We start from the raw sequence: 8,693 nt of genomic DNA, 5'->3' as shown, positions 1-8,693 counted from the left end.
CGTTCAGTTTTATGACGAGCATTAAACAACGTAATGTGTCATTCTCTAGATGGCGATTCAAATAATTTAAGAAAGGTTTTAATCTTTTACCGACTTTTCGAATCCTCTAAGCAGAATACCCCTTTCGAATGAGTGTAATCAGTTATGTACCTTACAATGCCGCCCTCTTTTGCTCAATCTTTTTACAGATAGGTAGGCGTATTTCGACTATTAGGGTATATAAATTCCATTGAACCTGATTGGGAGACGACGCGTCGTGGCAGAAGCTAATTACTTGACGTTGACACATGGTAATTACATGTTGCAAAAGTTCAGCTTATTGGACGCACTGGCTAATTTTTTCCAACAGGGGAGGGAAAAAAAGTTCCTCTCCGAAACACCACATGGCGACCGTGACATTTCTGAGAGATATGATTCAAAATTGTAAAAAGGAGTAATACCTGAAGGGATTTTTAGTATGAAAAAGTATGGTAGCCAGGAATCCCAGTCATCGGTGTTGGTTGTACTGCCTTAAAAATTCTTAAAACAGCGGTAATTTCTATCAAATCCATTGTCCGCCTATAGACTAATGGTGATAAAAAATAGTTATTTTTTATTTATAGAAATCAAAGCGCATGATATTTATTCAAACAATTCGATTCTGTACCCGGTTCCCATTAACAGTGTTATCGATATAGAGCAACCAAACACCAAGAAATTGTGTTAAACTAACGCTCTAGTTAAAGTTTGTGCCTGCTTGTCTTGAATTGGCATGATCGTTATACACTTCGAAAAGCCACACTGCACTGTAAGCGCGTACTTGTTTTCTTTTGAAAACCTCGTAAATGGTACGATTGTGTCAATTGATAAAACATCACTTGCTTAAGTAAGGGTGATCGGTTTAATACATGTTTCATTTGTTTTTATTACTCTACTTGCTTATTCTGCTTATGTAATACTGTTTTCAGAATCTTTCTGATGCTTTTTGGCAGTGATGCTATGAAAACTACATCATCTGAGTAGCTCAAGTATTAGTTTGAGAGATTCTAGTTTGATGTTATATTTAGGTAATACAGTTCTTTGATGAAATTGACCACAGAATGTGTACACAAGCTCACTATTTACGTTTTGCACCAAACTGCCAAATCCTGTAATCCGTATCCGTAAAACAAAAACTTTCATAGATAATCGTAGAGACATAATTGTAGACTTCTAAAATTTCCTTTGTTTTTGTCTAGCTGTTCACGGCTTTCTAAAAAAAAAGGACAAATAACATTACAAACAACGCAGCCGGTACGTAAAACGGAGTCGACACAACGATTGGTTCGACGAGGAGTGCAGAGCGGTTCTGGAGGAGAAGGACGCAGCGCGGGCGGTAATGCTGCAGCATGGAACCCGACAGAATGTGGAGCGATACAGACAGAAGCGGAAGCAGCAGACCCGTCTCTTCCGGGAAAAAAGTGCCGCCTGGAAGAAGCAGAATGCGAGGAAATGGAACTGCTGTGCCGTTCACACGGAACGCGTAAGTTCTACCAGAAGCCCAACGTATCCCGCAAAGGCTACGTGTCGCAAGCCGATATCTGCAGGGATAAGGATGGGAACCTTCTGACGGACAAACGTGAGGTGATCGAAAGGTGGAAGTAGGACTTCGACGAGCACCTGAATGGCGAAGAGAATGTAGGTACGAGAGATCAAGGCAGCGGAGGAAATGACTATGTTGGTGCAGCAGAGGACAGAAACGAACCAACTCCCACGCTGAGGGTAGTTAAGGATGCCATCCACCAGCCTAAAAATAACAAAGCAGCTGGTAAGGACGGTATCGCATCAGAACTCATCAAGATGGGCAGGGAAAATTTGGCCACCTGTCTGCACCAGTTAGTAGTCAAGATCTGGGAAACCGAACAGCTACCGGAGGAGTGGATGGAAGGGATGGTCTGTGACAAGATAATGTGTGAGAACTTTCGAGCGATCACCATTTTGAATACCACCTATGAAGTGTTATCCTAGATCATCTTCCGTCGTCTTTCATCAAAAGTAAATGAGTTCATGGGAAGAAGCCGGTTTCATCGACGGACGGTCGACAAAGGACCAGATCTTCACCGTACGGCAAATCCTCCAGAAATTCCGTAAATACCAGGTCCAAACGCACCACTTGTTCATCGACTTCAAGGCGACATATGACATTATCGACCACAGAGCTATGGATGAGAACAGCTTTCCCGAGAAGCTTACCAGACTGATAAGAGCAGCGATGGAAGGTGTGCAGAATAGTATAAAGGTTTCGGGTGAACTATCCAGTTCATTCGAATCTCGCCGGGGACTGCGACAAGGTGATGAACTTTCATGCCTACTTCTCAACATCGCCCGGGAAGGTGTGATGGGACGAGCCGGGCTCAACAGCTGGGGTACGATCTTCACGAAATCCGGTCATTTTGCCTGTTTTGCGGATGATATGGATATCATTGCTACTAGAACACTTGGATCGGTGACAAAACTGTACACCCGCCTGAAACGTGAAGCAGCAAAGGTCGGACTGGTGGTGAATGCGGCTAAGACAAAGTACATGCTGGTAGGTGGGACTGAGCGAGACATGACAAGCCTTGGCAGCAATGTTACGATAGACGGGGATATTTTCGAGGTGGTAGAAGAATTCGTCTACCTCGGTTCCTTGCTGACGGCTGACAATAACGAAGTCGTGCCTACTACGTGCTCCAGAAGAAACTGCGGTCGAAAAAGATTTACTCCCGCACCAAATGTACTACATTTATACAAGACGCTAATAAGACCGATGGTTTTCTATGGTCACGAAACATGGACCACGCAGGAAGAAGACCTCGCAGTTTTTAAGGAACGCGTGCTAAAACGATCTTCGGCAACGTGCAGGAGATCGCTGTGTGGCGGCGAAATATAAACCATGAGCTCGCTGCACTCTACGGTGAACCCAACATCCTGAAAGTGGCTAAAGCTGGACGAATACGGTGGGTAGGGCATGCTGCAAGAATGCCGGACACCAACCCTGCAAAATTGGTGTTTGCTAACCATCCGGTTGGTACAAGAAGGCGTGGAGCGCAGAGAGCACGATGGGCGACCAGGTGGAGCGTGATCTGGCGAGCGTTGGGCGTGACCGACGTTGGAGCGCTGCAGCTATAAATCGAGTATTATGGCGGAAAATTGTTGATTCAGTGTTATCATGAATTTAATGTTGAACTAAATAAATGAAATGAAAATTATTTTCTCTTGATATAAAAATTTAATCTACGAATTCTTGAAGTAACTTAGTAAATACATACATTTATTTGTTCAACATCATTAAGACAAGACATAATCAACAATAGTACGCCAAAATACTCGGTTTGTGGCTGCCGCTCTCCATCTTCGGTCGCGCCCAATGCTCTAGGTCACGCTTCACCTGGTCCACTCATCGTGCTCTCTGCGCTCCACGCCTTCTTGTGCCAACCAGATCAGTTGCAAATACCAGCTTTGCAGGGTTGTTGTCCGGCATTCTTGCAACATGGCCTGCCCACCGTATCCTTCCGGCTTTGGCCACTTTCTGGATGCTGGGTTCGCCATAAAGTGCAGCGAGCTCGTGGTTCATCCTTCTCCGCCACACACCGTTCTCCTGCACACCGCCGGAGATCGTTCTTAGCACGCGTCGCTCGAAAACTCCGAGTACTTGTAGGTCCTCCTCGACTCCTCGAGCATGGTCCATGTCTCGTGCCCGTAGAGGATCACCGGTCTTATTAGCGTTATGTACATGGTGCATTTGGTGCGTGGGTGAATCTTTTTCGACCGCAGTTTCTTCTGGAGCCCGTAGTAGGCCCGACTTCCGCTGATGATGCGCCTCCGAATTTCACGGCTCACGTTTTTGTCAGCCGTCAGTAAGGATCCGAGGTAGACGAATTCCTCCACCACCTCGAAAGTATCCCCGTCTATCGTAACATTACTCCCCAGACGGATCCGGTCGTATTCGGTCCGCCTACCAGCATGTACTTTGTTTTTGAGGCATTCCCCACCAGTCCGACCTTTGCTGCTTCGCGTTTCAGGCGGGTGTACAGCTCTGCCACCGTTCCGAATGTTCTGGCAATTAGGTCCATGTCGTCCGCTAAGCACACGAATTGACCGGATTTTGTGAAAATCGTTCCCCGGCTGTTGAGCCCGACCCGTCGCATTACACCTTCCAAAGCAATATTGAAGAGTAGGCATGAGAGTCCGTCATCTTGTCGCAGTCCCCGGCGAGATTCGAATGAACTGGATAGTTCACCCGAAACTCTTACGCAGTTTTGCACACCGTCCGTCGTTGCTTTAATCAGTCTAGTCAGCTTCCCAGAAAAGCCGTTTTCGTCAATCATTCTCCATAGCTCTGTGCGGTCGATACTGTCGTATGCCGCTTTGAAGTCGATGAACAGGTGATGTGTTGGGACCTGGTATTCACGACATTTCTGGAGGATTTTCCGTACGGTAAAGATCTGGTCCGTTGTCGACCGGCCGTCGATGAAGCCAGCCTGATAACTTCCCACGAACTCATTCGTTTTAGGTGACAGACGACGGAAGATGATCTGGGATAGCACTTTGTAGGCAGCATTCAAAATAGTGATCGCCCTGAAGTTCTAACATTCCAGATGGTCGCCTTTCCTGTGAATGGGGCAGATTACCCCTTCCATCCACTCCTCCGGTAGCTGTTCGGAGTCCCAGATCCTGACTATCAGCCGATGCAGACAGGTCGCCAACTTTCCTGGGCCCATCTTGATGAGTTCAGCTGCGATACCATCCTTACCAGCTGCTTTGTTAGTTTTGAGCTGGTGAATAGCATTCTTAACTTCCCTCAGCGTGGGAGTTGGTTCATTTCCGTCCTCCGCTGCACTGGCGTCGTCGTTTCCTCCGTTGCCATGGGCTCCCGTGCCTACGTTCTCCACGCCGTTCAGGTGCTGATCGAAGTGCTGCTTCCACCTTTCGATCACCTCACGTCCGTCCGTCAAGAGGCCTCCCTCTTATCCCTGCACATTTCGGCTCGCGGCACGAAGCCGTTGCGGGATGCGTTGAGCTTCTGGTAGAACTTCCGTGTTTCTTGGGAACGGCACAGCAGTTCCATTTCTTCACACTTCGCTTCTTCCTGGCGGCGCTTTTTTTTCCGAAAGAAGTGGGTCTGCTGTTTCCGCTTCTGTTTGTAACGTTCCACGTTCTGTCGTGTCCCTTGCTGCAGCATTACTGCCCTCGCTGCGTTCTTTCCTCCAAAACCGTTCTGCACTCTTCGTCGAACCATTCGTTCCGTCGATTCCGTTCCACGTACCCGATGGTGCTCTCTGCTGCGTCGTTGATGGCTGCTTTCACTGTACTCCAGCAGTCCTCTAGAGGGGCCTCATCGAGCTCGCCCTCGTCTGGCAACGCGGCTTCGAGATTCTGCGCGTATGAACTTAGTAAATATAACGAGGAATTTAGAAAAAGTTTTTCAAGAATATCAGGTATCATAAGGCCAGCTCCTGAGGCACATTATTCTCCATTTGGGACGTTGCCATTAACAGGCCCATTTGGTCGTATACCTGAGAAAAATGGGACTTATGGTGAATATAATGAAGGGAAAATATAATAAAACAGGAAGGGGCCCTAAAATGGCCCCACAAAATTCCACTTCACGTATTTAAATGTGAACCAAGCAAAAACAAGTTGAGCACGATACATCTCTTGGTTTCAATATAATCATAGGAATTTCAAACTACTGTCTACCGGCAAGATATTTGTAATATGTTGGGGTTCACCAAATTTCCAAGTTTCAAACTTTTTTTTTTCAAAACATGTTCTATTTTTCAATTTAATTAATCAGTCTTGTACAATTGCTCAATGTACTCTACCGGAAATCCTTAAGAAAAACTGAAGAACCTCAAAAACTATGTAGAATGTAAAGTCATCTAAGGATATGTTAGAGGAGTTTTAGAAATTTCTATTAGAATTTGGAAGCATTTTTGGAATTTTAGACTTTGTTTTGACATAGTAAACATAAAACCTCTTTAAATCGAATCCCAGTACTGTTGAAATTTTTTGAGAAGAACTCGGGTTAGAGTCTTGTGCCGATTTTTCGAACGGGTTAGAGTATTAGGTAGAATACATTGAAGAGTTTCGTTCCGATTTTTTATCGAAAAATAAGGTTGAGTCTCTAAGATTTTCCTTAAAATCCTTAAATTCCTTGAGGACATTACAGAATAAAATTGTGGAGAATCTAAACAGTTTTGCAAACATTATCTGTAAAAATAGACCAAGAACTCTCCCGGGAGTTCCGCCAAAGATTTTTTAGAATTTTCACCAAAAAAAAACTATGAGAAATGAACACATAAACATTGCATCTTGAACTTATCATGCATTTCTGCAAAAATTTCACCAATATCTTCCATTACAATTTCCATTACAACAATGAAGCTTCGCCAGAAGTTTTGTTGAAAGGTGTTAAAAGGTCGCCAGAAATTCCGCCAGTTGTACTTGATTCTTCTATGCTTAAGATCCACAAAAAAACATGCTAATATATCAGCCATTCCCTCAGAAGTTGCACCAGGTGAAGCTTTTAAAAAAGACCCCAGGAACTCTGTCAGAAATGTGTTTGAGTCATCATTGACAAAATCATCATCATTAAAATACTTTTAAAAAAATGATCTATCCATAGTTATTATGAATGACTTCATTCAAACTGAACACATCTGTACAACATTTTAAAAACAGGTATTTCAGAAGCCACACATTGTTTCCAGAACTTTTAAAGTTCGTAACAAAATTTGCTCACACAGATAATTCGGAAATAATGCGACAAATAAATCTGCTTCATGTTTTAAGGTTCTTGTTCACTTTTTTGTTCTCTTTTTGTTTAACTTGTTGGGGAAAATTTCACATGCAACGTAAACAAAAGTTTGTTAGCACACATACAAGTATAAGTAATGGCTCAATAGTCAAAACAACTCACATCACACAAAACAAAGAATAAACAGATGAAAAACTGGTGTTGTTGTTTGTAGGCATGTTTCGACATCACAGTCAAAAAATTCTTTCGTTGATTCTTTTAAATCTTTGCCAACGTAGCGAAAAAGTGAACGTTAGACCAGAGAAATGCAAACCCACACAAGGGGTCTTGGATAAACGCCCAAACTAGTGTCTAATGAATGTAAGTGCGACAGCTATGAAAAGTACATTAGATACTGTGACTAATTCCACTCCCATTTTGTGAACTATCAATTCCCGTCACACCTTCTACGTGACACTATGGTACGTAGGATGATCAAAAATCATGCTACAACCGTAGTTGTATATTTATTCGAAAAGTCGGCAAATTCTTCGCTATCCAAACCAAATCATATTGACATAGTATTGAGCAAAAGATTTTAAATTGAGATAGATATAGCTTAATAATAAAAACCAAAATATTCTAGTTATTATTTTTGTCTACCAGATCATACTCCATCACAGTGCAACGAAGAAATCATTTTCTGTAGTTGTGAAATATGATATTCCGTATGCATAAGCATAACACACATTTGCTTGCATCTCTCATGGTCGAAGATAACTAGTTTGTTTCCATTTTATCTACGGAAAAGAATAATTTTTTTGAACTGCTTTGCTGCATATTGAAGCAGTGAAATCCAACTTTGAAGGGTCACAGAGCTTTTATGGGGTTTGACTTGGATATCAGTTTGATAAGTGAACCTTGCAAAGTGAAAATTGGACGGTTCGGCTAGCTGCTGCTTTGGTGAGGTTTCTTTCGTCATACGCAAAACGAGAAAAATTGTCAACTCATAAGTGGAATGAAATTGAAGTAAATTCTTACCTTATATATTCATTATTAACCCTAAAAGGGATACCTGGGGTCCATTGGACCCCAGGCGCCTTTCAGAGCTCGTCTTTGATGGAACACACTCAGCGAGGTGACGAAACTGAGGCCATGAAGGTATCCCTTTTAGAGTTAAGAATGAAAAATATGTTTATTAGAAAAATGGATTTCAGCAATGAAGCTGCAACATGAACATGCAACATGAATGCTGCCGTCAATAATTGGCGTATTCGTCGAAGTTGACTTATTCATTCTCCAACAGTGAAAACATTTAAGTAGCAAAGCGTGTTGCGCAGTTAGCAGAAAATGATCTAATGCCACGAGTGCATTATTTGCAGAAGGAATGGCAAGAAATCGTGGTGTAGTGCCAACATTAGACTAAAAGAAATGTAATGTTTGGCAATTGTCATGAAATCATTTCTTCTAAAATTGTTGAATATCAGGGAGGTCGCATAATTTGTGTATCACCCCTTAGGGTAATTCTGACCAAAACTGTACACTACTTCAGCAAGCTGTTCGCAACGTTATGAACAAGAAATGTTAAATTTGAATTTCTAACAAAATTCAAATAGGTCATGACACCATTCTTGATATAATCCTCATTGAGAAATCCGTGGAGTTATTTTCAAAGATTTCATTAGAATAACTTCTGATTAAAAATTTAAAATTTGCTGAATGAATGAGTTTCACATAATAAATCGTTATAAAATCAATGTAACGTGGTCTATGCAAATTATTCTTCCAAAATGGATCATCTGGATAGAACTAACGAGAAAAACCAATTGAAACCGATTTGCATTGATCCAATGAAAATGATTCCATTCAATTCAATCCTATATAAAATATCATTTATAAGATTAGATTGCTCACCAGGCGTCATAGACCAGAAACAATAAACGGGTGCTAAAAT

This window comes from Aedes albopictus, chromosome 2 (assembly GCF_035046485.1).
Source record: "Aedes albopictus strain Foshan chromosome 2, AalbF5, whole genome shotgun sequence".
NCBI lineage: Eukaryota > Metazoa > Arthropoda > Insecta > Diptera > Culicidae > Aedes > Aedes albopictus.
The sequence above is the reverse complement of the archived record's forward strand: the minus strand, read 5'-3'. Positions refer to the sequence as shown.